General features: G+C 33.8%; 1 protein-coding gene across 1 annotated transcript in view; it reads left to right on the top strand.

The window, feature by feature from the left end:
* Positions 1-15,630, top strand: part of LOC124374788 (phenoloxidase-activating factor 2-like) — a 150,670-nt gene that overhangs the window by 25,569 nt on the left and 109,471 nt on the right. The window lies entirely within an intron of this gene.

Raw genomic sequence — 15,630 nt, 5'->3', positions numbered from 1 at the left:
TAGGGAGAGGGGCTGGCTATAGGGGCTGCAGCCCAGGGAGGCTCTATATTATTAGTCATATAACCAGAAATACCAGGATATTTTTACGGGATTTGTTTCGAAGAAATTTGTATATTTTAGGCACTACAAATTATATCTTTTTACCTGTTTTTATATTGTATAATATACAATGGGCTACCAGAATATATGTCATTTACTTTTAATACTTATGATAAGTATTGGAAATTAGAAATTGTACAAAATAATAGTTTCAAACCAATCCTGTCCATTGATATAAACTTTTTAAGCATAAAGCCATATGCATTATAACAGTGAATATGTCTTTAAACAACTACAAAAGTATGGATTTCATGAAAATTCTGTGTTGTATATATATATATACAATTGTGTACGAAATCCTAAATAGTGCGTTTTCCAACAATGGATGGATAAAATTTGACTCGTGAACTAAATCAAATGTTTTCTAGATAGCCTACTCTACACAGTTCAGTAAACTGACTCATTGCTCTTCACGTAAATCAAACGAAACACAGCGTAAATAATAACACTACTGTATTTTTCTATTATCCAGAGGCCTCTATTTTTGGACGAGTTATCCTTATCGGAGACCAAAATATACTTCATTATATGTCACCAGTACTTTTATTTTTTTATAATTAATCGAAAAAACCCGATGAGTCATTCTTCCTGTCGCCAAATCGCCTCCAAATAGGCTTAGGCGAGCGACCCTTCAAGTAAGCCTAAACGCACCAATCACCAGTAACCTTCGAATAACTAATTGTTGTTCTTTTAGTTTTTGTTTTCACTGATTGTTATGCGCTTGATTAATTTATAATGGCATCAGGGATAATTATCTTCGCCTCTGTGATTTACCTCAAACTGAAGAGGAATGTTTTTTATTGGCGGCGACTGATAGCGATGCATTCAACTCGATTCTCGCGGACATCGCTTCCTTTTGGGAGGCAGAATACGATAACCTTTCGTCATAATGACTTGAGAATTTCTGTTCTTTTTAATATTGTAATTTATTTTGGTTCCCGATAAGGAAAAAGACCTGCAAAAATAGTGGCCTTTACCCTGTGTTTGATTACTCCCGAGAAGCAGCGGCTGGCGCGTAGTCTAACCATTGAAGCAGACGGGCAACAGTAGCATGTATACAGACATAGAATACACAATCGAAAAGTCAAATAATATTTACTAAACCGTTTTGTTACTTTAGGTATCTATTCAGAATGTTTCCATAAAAATTCGAACGAAATCTGTCATTGAATGAATAAAAAAATATTTATTACGAAAATATCGATGTATCGGAAGTTGGTCTCCAAAGGGTTAATAAACATGTGGAAACAATTCAATCAAAATGTTTGAAAATTAAGGACGTGTATGTCAAGGGCGTTGTGCTTCACTGTTTTAAACAAAATATTAGGAAGTTAGACTGTCAACTGCAGCCTGCACTGAAGAGGGCGGCAGAAGTAGTATAGTTTCAGTGGATACAGAAAAACAACTTAAACCTACGTAAAAAGTCTATTAAACACTCGTTGGTCAGTGATAGATGATGCTTGCAAGGCATTGAATGAAGATTGGAAGGAAATAATGGAAGCACTCACAAATATTTTCAATGGTGAAACAGAAAGGCCGGTAGCTACCTTTGCAATCTACAAAGATTGGAAACTGCATTTTTATCAATTCTGTGGGGAGATCTACTCAAAAGATGTAATATTACTAGTAAAAAGATTGGTACTTTGGGATTATATCGACCACACCAGTATGAAGAACACAAAAATATAAATTTATAGAAATAAACATGATAGAACGAAAAAACAACTCTTTAATTACAAAATTACAAGCATTTCCAGGTATTGTGATCGGTATTGTTTTCGCTTTTATCTTATCTTTCTCAAGAATCCTGATTACGGCAGGCGCCGCGCGGCATCAGATGATATACACGGTACATAATTGCCTTTCCATTACAATTAAATTTATATATTTCTGATCAGCCCATCTAGAATTTGATATTTTACTGATAGGTACTATCTCGAGGGATGGTTTTCTTTCCTTGACATCAGCGCAGCCTGCCGAAGCCCGCGCTGATGGTCGGAGGCACTCGTATTTTGGATGGCCGAATGTGATCAAGAATAAAAACAAGTTTTGAGTGTTTTTTTTAATAAAGAGTTTAGTTTGGTAATGTTTGTTTTTGTTGAATTTTCGTCTTTGGAGAAATGTAGAGGTAAAACACGGAAGTACAACAAAGCGACGCACCAGCTGAACGGGCGGCGAGACTCTGCAATCACGTTATCTACTCGACTGCTCGACTTTGACCTCTGTCTGAGGATGGGGAGGGGTTTGCGATAAGACAATTCCTGTTTTATATTGACGAAATATTGTTCTACGCTAATCTAGTAATCAGTAGAAGCAAAATGTCGAATAACGATTCATGTCTGGGTGTGGTCGGTATAATCCCAAAGTACCAAAAGATTTATTATTACTGCCGCCATCTAAAATCGATTTGTTAACAGTGGCACTAGTGTACGGATCATCATCGGAGTACTATATTAGTAACATAAGAAAAGAGTTTGATATTTATGAAAAAGGAGCTCTGTTAAAGTCGGAAATATGTAGGCCTATATATGAAGATGAAGTACAAGGGGCCACGAAACCTCCAACCTGATAAGATTGGAGGATGTGAAATAAAATTTCTAGACAGAGAGAACTTTAAAGTAAATACGTTTTATGTAATATTAGACACTCTATATAATGAAATGGAAATAGAAAATCTGTATAAGATGAGTTGAGTTCGATTTTTGAATTTCTCTTCTTTAGCGAAAAGAAGAACCAGGCAAAGATACATTAATTGACCACTGTAAGAAACTGTGTAGTTTTTTATAACAAAGATCTCCTTCACCAGAAGATTTTGCTACAGAATGTCTACATTTATTTTGTTATTCAAAGTAAGTTTAAGGGCAGGAACGTCCAAAAAGTATTTTTAATCTCTATAAACTTTAACATGTCTACGGAGTTCAAGATGTATACCCCTATGTTAACAAAACATTGAAACTTTATTTGACGATCCTTGCATCAGACTGTTCAGCAGAGAGATCATTTTTGGGTAAAACCTTATGCCTATAACATAGAATTTACTGGCAGTTTTTTGTGATTAAAATTTTTTTAAATTATGAAGACATTGTTTTAACCTAACATATTATGTATCAAATTTAAGAGGAGAACATGCAGTTTTAGAAAATGTGCCTTTTTGTGATAAAATAATTATTTGAACAAAAGGTATCAATTTACAATAACGTGACCATGGAAAGGTATGTTCATTTTTTTTCCTGAAAACAATAGTGAAGAAAAAATTCGTCGGCAACGAAAATCAAAGGAGTTACGATTTTTTGAAATCCTCTGAAAACTCTGTTTTTGACAGTACCTCTGGCAATTTTACTGAAATGATGCTGACTAGTACGTTAATCCTGTCAACGATGCCTGCCCGCTGCGCAGTGCTGCGCACTGCTTGCTCTTTTAGAAAAAAAAAATTAACTCGAGCTTGCAAAAGTCGAATCCCAGATCACGTGATGCCCCTGATCCTTAACCCTCCAAGTGTTTGTTCGACAAAATGTTGTCGGTTATTTTCCACCCTTAACGCAATAATGCCCGAAAGGCATCAATATAATACAATAATATACTTTCCCCCCAGTTTATATGCACCTGTGATAATAATACTTGGCTATAAATGCCCAACCCATGAAAAAAGTCCATTTTCATGGTCACGCTATTGTAAATAAATACCGAACAAAATTATAAAGTAAACAAAATTATGGATAAAAATAGCATTTGAAAAATTGTAACTTTTTATAAACGTTTTATTTTTCAACCCCCTAATGTTGTATAAACGTTTTTTAACCACCTAATGTTCTATAAATGTGTTTTTTGATATAAAATTATCATTAAAGAAATAAAGTATTCATGTTAGTACTAATAGAAGGCCTATCATAATCATACTCAGCATCATTCACGTCTTGATCATTAGGCCTAACCTCAAAATCTGGATCAGGATCATTGTCGTTGAGAAACTCACCCTACGATCCAGAATCATAAATTTGACCCAAGATTCTTTCAAACTGAATCGCACATGATCTTTTATTTTCATTAAAAATACGATCATCCTCCTCCAAATTATGTTCAAAATCTGACATCATATCACGTATCATGCGCATCGTTATTTTGTCTAAATGATTACTCATTTTACACAATGATAAAGAAAAATAAAACTTGTATCACTAAGAAACCAATCAAAATAAACTAAACCAACATTTATCACTTTATTCAGTAACAGTAGAACTTTGTTTATAAATAACAATTATACTCGCATCACTGCGTCGTCCGCCGGTTACGTAACTAAGCAGTTGTGCAATAGTTGAAAATAATTTTACAGCTGCACAACTGTTACTTGTCATAAAAAGACGTATAAATATAAACAATATAACATAGGAAATAGTCAGAAACAATTACTAACCCCGATTTTTACCGAAGACCTAAACGTATTGAATTAAGTACCGGAGCCCGAGTACAGGTCGGGCTCCGTACACAACGCCGTGCGTGCTAGCCCGACCTATACACAGGCTCCGTATTCAATGTGTTAACCATCGAGTTTGAGATGACATAGAAATTAGCTTTCGATTATATTATCAATTCATGCTCATTCTCTAAATCGAGAAGACAGTTGATTTAATTAACGTACATACAAAGTTCTGTTTTAGTAGTTCTGTATTAACATGAATATTTTACTTGCCAGCTTGCGTACTAACGACTCAAACATATTAGTTATTTTATGATTGTAAAATGTTCTTATTTTTTCCAAACTAATCATATATGAATTGTATGTTTGAATGTGATCCTTAGGTTGGGAAAATGCGCAAAATTTTAGTTCTGAACTTATGATATTTACATTTGCTATACTTGTAAGTCATGTCTTTGCATTAAAGATTGGTTGATCATATTACATTGTTGCTAAACTAAAATACATTTAATATAATTGATAAAAGATAACGAGATTAAATTGGTTTCAACTTGTAATGTCGTTTGTACCTACTACGTTTTTATACAGTTTTGGGTATGAAACAACAAGGGGCGGCATATAGCCGCTAGCCTCTGGGCGGCAAACCTTGAAATACGCCAATGCCGTATCTTTTATGCAATTGCACTGAAGATGTGGTTCGTTTTTATTTGTTTTAGAATGTAATACATTAATAGTTTTTACATTTAGCAAAATAAAAACCAATGAAATAAAAAAATTAAGTGTATTAGCACTACACATATGAAATATTTTAATAAAATAGCACTGGTGAATTCGTTTGGCCTCACATGCGCCCGCGCACGCACGCACACACACACACACACACACACACACACACACACACACACACACACACACACACACACACACACACACACACACACACACTTCAATAAAATAAACATTTTAATTAAGTGGACATTTAATACTATAAGTGTGAAAATAATATGCACTGTTTTTCTCTGTATAATTTACTATTTAAGGGAGAAAGCCAAATCGATCTAACCACTAACCTGTAACTGATTTGATTCCCTTCACATCTGTGCAAGCACTGGACTGTTGATGCCTGGTGTCAGTTCCTTGATAAAACTTTCAGTTGTAGGAAAAACAGTAAAAATCATTGATAACCTTTGGCTCAACTTTCACCTTGTTAGCCTTGCGAAAATTGAACTATATATTCCCAAAACTTTCACAAGATTGCATCTTTATTTAGTTCGATGTTCTTGAATCATATCAGGTACAATTGGTAATGAATTATCTAAGTATGTTCTTAGTCAAATAAAACCATGTTTTTAGAGGTTTGTGTTTGAATATGAAAATTGTTAGATTTTTCCCAACGAGAAGTCTTGTCACAGTTTCTTTTAATCCTATAGACAAACACTCTCTCAACGTTAAAAATGTCATCAAAACCGTATACTTAGTATCAAAACTTGTAAAATTACTTATTAAATCAGTTGCCTGCTAGAATGGCCCAGGGATTAACAAAAGGGACACCAACATGGTGGTAGTATTTCATTACTTAGGCGTGTCACAACGCTTTGGTATGATTTGTTTATTTTAACCTAGTTTGTAATCATGTATTAGGTTGGTTATTTACCTGAAGAAAAGATCGGATTGCAGATCTCGAATTTTAGTGTTATTGAATTTTTGTTTCACTGAACAATGGCAAATGTCCTGAAAATCCTGTTTCCTTCACAATCCTTCTATCGTCAAAAATAAACTTCAAACAAAGAATTAGTTAAAAGGCCGAGGCTCAATATTTATGGCGTTAACTGTGAAATGAATCACAACTTATCACTATCTAGGCCAATAGGCCGTGAAGCTGTATTTATGGCTTTAGGTGTGATAATAATCAATTAAGTTTTTGGTTTGAAGGGGTATTTAGGTTACGGAGGGAATAAGATAAAATAAATTGTATGCAGAAAATCAATCGTAGCTGCAGGCATTAAGTCATTTAGATCATATTCTTGCATAAGTATATTATATATTAATTAACTATGTAATTTTCTACTGTAATCATTCATCTAATATTTTTCACTACTAAAGACAGAATATTGTTTTATTTTAACAGATAGGTTTATTTAAGTATGGTGGAGTCCATTAGCAACGAATCCCCTAGGACCGAAGGACCGAATAGTAAAATCACCGGACCAAGGCATTAAAAATTCGATGCTCACGGACGATTATACTTATCGGTACTAACCGAAGTTATTAAGAAGTTGGCGGACTGTCTTAATATTGGGTCCTGGTGGACTCATGTGTCAAAAATTAAAATTTCTTATAGAGCCGAAAACATTTGGAGCACACGGACTGATGTAGAAAACTCTTCGATGTTGACGGACAAATAGTAGAATTAATCGATGCTGTAAAAAAGTTAAAGGTAGAATCTTCAACAGTCCTCCTCGAGCTCCGAACAAGCTCCAGTCCGCCAACGTCGAATCGCCGGAGGGGGAGTCATGGAGGGATACAAGGTTGCAATGGCTGCTCCTCCTACTCCTGACATTACAGTCACCTGATACTACCCTCCTCCCCACGCTAACAGTACTACTCCGCCCCACTTTACGTTAAGTGAAATAAGATAACTATTGCTGATAAGTCTTATAAAGTACACAGACTAACTGCATTATGACACGACAATTTAGAGCGCCAATTTGTCTGCTTCTGACGAAAAATGTAGTAAAATTAACTGTAAATAGTAAATATTATTTTAATATATTGTGTTATATTATTATTTATTGGATTTTATAGAATTACTTTTACATTAAAAGTTTGATTTAATTAGTGCTTAACTGATATAATTATTATTTATCCAAATATAGGGACGTTACTCGTATAATTCCAATACGACGATGTAACAGCAGCGTAATGTAAAACATGATGGAATCTTTCATCTCATACACCACTACATGAAAGAATCTAGATGTATTAATTTGACGAAAACATTATTTTATAGTAACTGTCAAATCTTCAATTTTGGAATTTAATCCTGAAAGAAAATGAGTATTTCTGTTGATTATAATTAATTATAACCTTTACTCGATTACATTGCGCCCCTATGTACTCTTAAAGTTTTTTGTATGACTTAAAAACATAAATTACATAAAAACAGATTTTAAAACAAATTTTGCTGAAAATCGTCAAAACCATTACATAATTAAATTTTAAATTTCAAGTGATAAAATCATAAGTAAAACGAGATATGGATAAACAAAAGATACTGCGTGTACAAGATTTTATTACAGACTTTTAGTTATTAATAATAAAAAAATGAATTATAAATATTAACTACTTTAATATTTAGAAGTAAGTGATCATTGTAATATATAAAATACTACAAAAATGTATAAAATTAATATAACATAACATTTATTATGTTGCAGAATTGAGTATCTCATATTATTTTAAAATATAAAAAATAACCATTTAGTAATTAGCAAACATATGTTTTCAAGATATATATTCACAGCCCCGTTACAAGAGGTAGTCACTGCTTTTCCTCAAAAAAAAGGATAGGAATGATTATGTGTGGTGTCTGGAGTAGATGCAATATAGAGTGTCTAATGATATAAACAATAGTAGTGATAAGAAGGGCAATGCAGATAAGGAGTGTAAAGTTCAGGATCGTATCAATGACCAAGGGCCTCCGAGTAGTTCAATGAGGTTTTGCACCATTGGATATTTTTATTTGGGAATAAATCACCAAGAAAGTTTAAACGTGCAGAGCAACACGCAGTATTGAAGTTGTTGAAGGATGTGAATTATGCAAATGCATTATTGAACAATTTTGTAAAATAAAAGCTACTTCAAAAACTAATTCTTTAAACTTGCATTCCTATTACCAAAAATTGAGTTATTTTTTTATATTCTTTTTTAGTAAGAATAACATTAGTTGCGTTAAAACTTATTCATGATTTTTTATATTTTATTTTATGATATTTGGTTGTTATAAAATTTTGAAATATGGTACAACTTAGCACTAACAGGCTATTTTGTTAATCAATTTCAAAAATACCAGTAACAGTTATTTTTATACTGACCTTGTCTGATAATTTCTATGTTTTAACAAACAGCTGATTCCAGCACTGTGAGTAGTGAAATATTAGTCAGGGCTAGCAACAATCCGAATAGTTAGAAATAAACATTCAATTCAATTAAATGTTTTATTGTAGGCCTATAAAAGACTACATAAATGGCATCACAATCATAGTGACATTCACAAATTTTGCATTCATCATTACAGTGGCTCTCATTCACACTTACCGTTTTTCATTCAACAAAATTCTCATTCATTACATATTATTTTTCCCTCTGCAAACACATGGTCAGCCAATCAGGCGGTCCACCAATTGTTTGCCATAAACTCGTCTGTACTATAAAAAGCTTCCAAGATCAGCGCGATTTTCGGACGAGTTTTAAATGCCATAGGCATTGTGGCATTTTTAATCGAATTTGCCTAGTTGTGGACGAACTGAACTCCTGCCTGCGAAGGCAATCGTTCGTAAGCCACCGTCCTATGTCTTCCAGTACGACAGTTATTCCTGCCTCTCGTGTCATAAGAATGTACGTCACTACCTCTTATGACCTCGTAATTTGATTTGAAAAAAGATATGTTTCCAGCATATGGAGACAGAGAAGTGTCAACAATTTAAAATTTTTGAATACTGGTCTGCACGACTCTGTTGAAGTTTTGCAATTATTCTAACTGCTTTATTCTGCAGGCTGAACATTCTATAAAAATGTATGTTTGCACAGCCTCCCCACAAGATCACCCTGTACGAGAGATGTGGGTAGATTATTCCATACTATGCAGTCATCAGTACCTGAATTGAGCTGTATTTGGAAAGCTGTCTCAAAACATAAATTCCTGAAGACAGTTTTGAACAGACATTGTCGAAGTGAGAATTCCATGTCAGCCATCTATCAAGTTATATCCCTAGGGATTTAGTCTAGAGGACGTGTTTGACTTCAATTTCATCCAACATGGCAGGTGGTTTCCAATTTGAGTCTGTATTTCGCAAACAGAATTTGATGAAAGTTGACTTTGATGGGTTTGTTTTGAGATTGAGCTAGATGAAGTGCTGTATTGTATTGTTGAGCTCTGTGAATGTCACACTATCCAGTACTGGGATTGATTTTGAGTTGAAACAGAGAGTTTGTGGTCTGCGTATTGGACAATTTCCCCTTGATTAAGCGATGAACAAGCATCATTGATATACAATAAGAAGAGAAGCGGACTGAGTATGGAACCTTGAGGGACTCGACAACTCAACTCTTCCCCAGATTGCATGTTTGAAATTTTGACGAATTGTTTTCTAAGATACGATTTGAGCCAATCAAGAGGCACTCCTCGTATCCCGTAATATTCCAGTTTATTAGTCAAGGTGTAATGATCAAAGCAGTCAAAACCTTTCGATAAGTCTAAAAACATACTTTGTGTCTCTCTTTGACCTTCAATCCATCTACTATCAAGTCAAATAGACACACGACTGTGTCTAATGTTGACTTCCTACTTCCGAATTCGAACTGGTTTATTGATATCAGTTTGAAACTCTCCAAAAAAATTCATGATCCGAATTAAAGTCTTTTCAAAAACTTTGCTGAAAGACGGCAAGATCGAAACCAAGCGGTAATTTTGAACAGAACATGGGTCGCCTTTTTTTAAAATTGAGATGACTTTGGCCATTTTGAGAGAGGAGGGAAAAGTTCCAGAGCGAAAAGAGAGATTAATTAGGCGTTCGAGTGGCTTCAGCAAATGATTTAAGCACTGTTTTAGAAGCCACGTTGACACATAATTCAAATCATTCGACTTTTTGGATGTAAAATCTCTTATTATTCTGGAAATTTTCTCCTCTGTAACCGGAGATAAAGCCAAGGAGGTTGGTGGGCTTCGTACTAATAGGGGAAAATCGACTGGGTCTGACGCGGACTGAGTCCTTGGTCACCTCCAACTGAAGCAAAGAATTTGTTGAATTCATCAGTGACCCTGGTGGAATCACTGACTCGTTCATTTCCAATCTGTATTTCAATTTTTTTGTCTAAATGTGAAACATTTTTGGACGTGAGCATTGCTTTGGTGGTGGACATATGCTTTAGCAGATCTGATCACCTTTCTGTAAATTCGTTTGTAATTTAAAAAAAAATATTTTACATTCTAGGTTTGACAAGTGCTTGGAAATTTCTGAGAGAAACTATAATTTCTCTCGTGAATTTAATATACCTTTGGTAACCCATACGCACTTTAGTGTTAATGTACTCGGCTTTTGTTGTGTTATTTTTATGAGACAGATCACGTTCAGCTGAAAATTTAACATTTCTTCAAAATATTCAAATTGCTGTTCTACGGGATTATCAAAATTTAGATTATATATATATATATATATATATATATATATATATATAATTTCAATAAACATTGAATCACAAAAAGTACTTGCTCCGCCGGGAGTCGAATTGGAAAAAGTAAGCGCTCTGTGGTGTAATGGTAGCACATTCACCCGGCAAGTGAGAGATCCGGGTTCGACTCCCGGCGGAGCAAGTACTTTTTGTGATTCAATGTTTATTGAAATTAAATAAGGCTATTGCCATTTATACAATTTAATAAATTTAATAAATTTTATGGTTGAATGTGACCATATATATAGTTGACTGATTTAAAAAAATACCATATGTGTAGTTATACTTTTCTTGTGGTTTCCATCAAATAGTTCATAAAACCCAGTTTTTGCATGATTGTGTGAAGGGAACGAACACAGCCATCTCAGACCATTGTGGCCAACAGGCCATAATCAAAGGTCACGAGCCAACACAGGATCTAATCAACAAAATGACAATCAGAAACACAAAGCCCAAAAACATCGCGCTTCCAAACTCTGTGCTTTTGCGAAAGAGTCGGATGTTTCTAAATTTTGATAATCCCGTAGAACAGCAATTTGAATATTTTGAAGAAACGTTTAATTTTCACCTGAACGTGAGCTGTCCCTTAAAAATAACACAACAAAAGCCGAGAACACTAAAATAACTTAGGGTTATAAATAAGCTTCATTTTAATATTAGACGTGTGGGCCAGCGGAATTTTATTAGTTAGAGTAAAATAATTTGTGTTCAAATATAATTAGGTTGGTTAATTTTTGTATTATTATAATATTTTTATACATTAAACATTTATAAATCACTGATTTATTTTATCATTGATTAGTCATTTATTGACTGTAATCAATCTGCATACCTGCTCCATACAAAAAACATTGGCCTCATCTCGATGAGAGGACACATGGTCAAACCGTCTCAGACAGAATACACAACGGATGGCTGAGGTTTACATTATTTGAATCCATCCAATGTCCACTCTCGACGTTTATAGTGTTTCTATAAACAGGATAGCAATAGTAAAACACAAAGAAAACTAAAGAATGCTTAAACTATAGCTTTGCGGATCCTGGAAGTAAATTTATAAACCTACAAAGGCTGCTCAACGTGACTAATGTACGTGGGATAGCATCAGTGACATGATCGAAGAATCTGAGGTAACTTTCAAGCCTTCACTTTGTTGCTTACAGCCAAACCTCGCTGATTCTGGCCATCACTTGAGCTTGAAAAAATAATTCAGCAGCACCCAGTCAAAAAATCAAATGATTTAAATTTAATGTTGATGTGGCTCGTTATAAAAAGTGTTTAAAGCATATTGTGAGACCATTAACCCAATTAGTAAATTTTTTCTTTTGAACATGGAGTTTTTCCCTCACTCCTCAAAACCACAAAAGTAACCCCAATTTTCAAGCAATCCACAATCTCCACAAAATTACTGGCCTGTATCAATTTTGCCAGTTATAAGCAAAATATTTGAAAAACTTTTCTTGACAAGAATTCTTCAATTTTTGAATAAGCACAACTAGCTATCTGAAGACCAGTTTGGCTTTAGGAAGGGTAAGTCGACAATAGACATAGCTGTAAATGTTGTCGACATGGTTGTAGAGGGGCTAGAACGTTGGGATCCCACATTGAGTGTGTTCCTAACCTTATCGAAAGCATTCGACTGCGTTGACCATGTTACAATGCTTGACAAACTTGAATCTTATGGCATCCGAGGTGTGCCTCTCCCGTGGCTCAGATCATTTCTAAGCCACAACTCAAATTGTCCAGATCTCAAAACAGCTTCAATCTTAAAACAAATTCTGCAAAGTCCAATTTTATAAATTTTGCTTTACGATCAATAGATAGTCATGACAAGCCAACTGTTATATTGGCTGACACCATGCTGGAAGAAGTGTACTGTTCGAAATTCATAGGAATATACCTAGATCGAGGGTTGACTTGGAATGATCACATCGACCATGTTTGCTCCAAATTGGCTCAGGCATTTATGTTTTGAGGTCTCTAGCCAAATACTGCCAGAGTCAGATTCTGATGATGGTGTATTATGGCTTGATTTACCCCTATCTCACTTACAGGCTGGTGTTGGGGGAGCTAGTGCAAGCAATCAATTCCTGAGAGTGTTCAAGCTGCAAAAACAAGCGATCCGCATTATCGCTACGTTGAAATTTAGAGAGTTGTGCAAGGAAGCCTTAAAAAATTTGCAACTGTTGACGCTGCCCAGTCTCTACATCTTGAAAACAATTCTGTTTTGTATGTCTAAATGTGCCATGACGAATGGCCGAGTCATACATGTGTATGGGACTAGAGGCAGAGATAATTACCGAACTGGTAGACACAGAACGGAGGTTTATGAAAGCTTGCCTTCACAAGCAGGTATTCATTTTGTCAATAAATTACCAGATTCAATTAAAAACACTCCAACGTTCAAGGTGTTAAAAATCGTTTGAAACGCTTTTTAGTGTCACAAACATTTTATAATGTTGACGAGTTTTTGACATATGATTGAGAGACTACCAATTAAAAAGATTGACTTTATTCATCGCTGGAAGTGGGAATAATTGGTGAATAAATGGATATAGGTAAGTTTGCAAATTGTATGTTTGAATGAGATTTCTTGTGGTGTGTATGAAAAGAATTTAGCAAGTAAAAAGTACAGGTGCTGTGGTCTTTTCAAAAATCTGATTGCATTTTAGGCAAAATTTTCTTTTCCTTCAAACATTGGTCAGTGTCAATTTTGTTCTACAATCTTTAAAACTGCAGATAATATTGAGTATAATATTCTTAATTTATGAACATTTTTTGGGCCGTTCCCTTTGAAACAGGGCAAAAAATACCACTACTCATTTCTCAGCCTGGAGAATTATCCTCTGGAAAAAGCTTCATTGATGAGATGTGTAATAGCCTTGATTATGGATCCTCAGAAGGATCTATAATCAAGGGTAATAACCCCCAGGGCATACGGACTCTAGGCTTTTATCATTTGAATTAATATTTGATTACCGACTATTGCTCTAGGCTTTACCATTCACTGCTGATTTTACAACCTCTTTTGTTAGAGCTAAAGAAATAACTTATTCATTGAATGGTTTCTTTCTGTATCTTTGAAAGAAAGTATAGCAGCTTGACTAGCTTTATTATGACTTTCCATCTCAACAAAGTATATATTGATCTGATTTATATTCAAATGGTGTTAAAATATCATTAGCTTTTGTTATTAACTATATCCCACTGCTTCAAGTAGTTCAACAATCCTTATGGTCTTTACTAGAAGTCATATTTTCATTTAAAACATTTTTCTTTGACCTCTATGCCTTACAGTTTAACTCAGTGGTATTATCAGCTCTGTCGCCATCGAACTTAGAGTAATTTCTATAAGTAACAAAGTTCGGTCTTTCTCTCCTTTTTACAGATTATATTACAATAAATAAGCCTGTGGTCCGTTATCTTCACACCTCTGTGGTTCATGATGCTAGTTGCACCAATAACAGGTCCTCTTGACCTCCACAGATCTGTCCACTATAATGAAGTATTGCTGTATTGCTTTTTATTCTTTTAAGATTCGGCGTAGATAGATTGCATCATTGGATGTTTATAGTTACATTACATTCAACATAAAGTTTTAAACAGGAACCTCCCTCACCAATTAACTCCTGTCTTTTGCGCTACCAGCACTAACTGTCATGACAGGATTCCATTTGTGACCATAATTTCGTTTTATACATTTACATTACTACAAGTATTATTTTTAAAAGTTTAAATAACAAAGTCATAAATTGGCAAACTTATGGTTTCCTCTATATTATAACATTAATCTAACCATGTAATTATTAAAAAATCACTTGATTTTGGTGGTTTGTAAGGTACCAAACATACAGGTGTAAACTGGAAATTTCAAGCAAAGTCACCTAGGAATACATAATATATCAAATTGTTTCCAATTAAATAGCAGTATACTTTTTCTTACATAAATACAGATCCTATGACAGTATGCATCAATCTTTTTGTTTTATAACAGAGTTAATAAAATGTTATCTAAAATATTACATAGCAACAAATATTATCTAGCTATGTAGAGTAGAATAGCGATTAAACAAATGTTAAAAAATTTGATAAATTTAAATGCATTGTCATAAGATCTTAATTTATGTAAGATAATGTAACCTATATACGATAATTCAAAATTTCCACTACAAACTTTAGGATATTGTTTCATGAACCAAGAGAGCCAACAACTAAAGAAAGGTCTATCTCTTTTCCTTTACCATCGATCTATGTGTACATATTTTTTATTTTTAAATTAGTTTTGTCTGTCTGTCTCTACATATTTGTATTAAAATATACAATTTTAAACTAATAATAAAAGTTTAATTAAACCTTAGTAATATCCTTATGTGGACAGGATTAATTAATTAATTAGTCACAGTATTATTTGATGTTGTTTTAATTTTAATTTTATATGATTTTACTTTAAGGTTGTTTAGTAGCAATTTAGTTATCATTACTTCTTATTGTTGATCATAATGTACTGTGTGGCTATTGTTACATTTTAATTGCAAATTAAATTTCAACATTGTCACCACTTAAACTTATGCCTTGTCTTAAATTATCTTTAAAAGCACCTAGTTTAATGAAAGATTACAAAAATAATGCTTTAAAGAATATTTAGTAAGAAATTGAACAATTTTTGA

Source organism: Homalodisca vitripennis, chromosome 1 (assembly GCF_021130785.1).
Source record: "Homalodisca vitripennis isolate AUS2020 chromosome 1, UT_GWSS_2.1, whole genome shotgun sequence".
Classification (NCBI taxonomy): Eukaryota; Metazoa; Arthropoda; class Insecta; order Hemiptera; family Cicadellidae; genus Homalodisca; species Homalodisca vitripennis.
The sequence above is the reverse complement of the archived record's forward strand: the minus strand, read 5'-3'. Positions and strand labels throughout refer to the sequence as shown.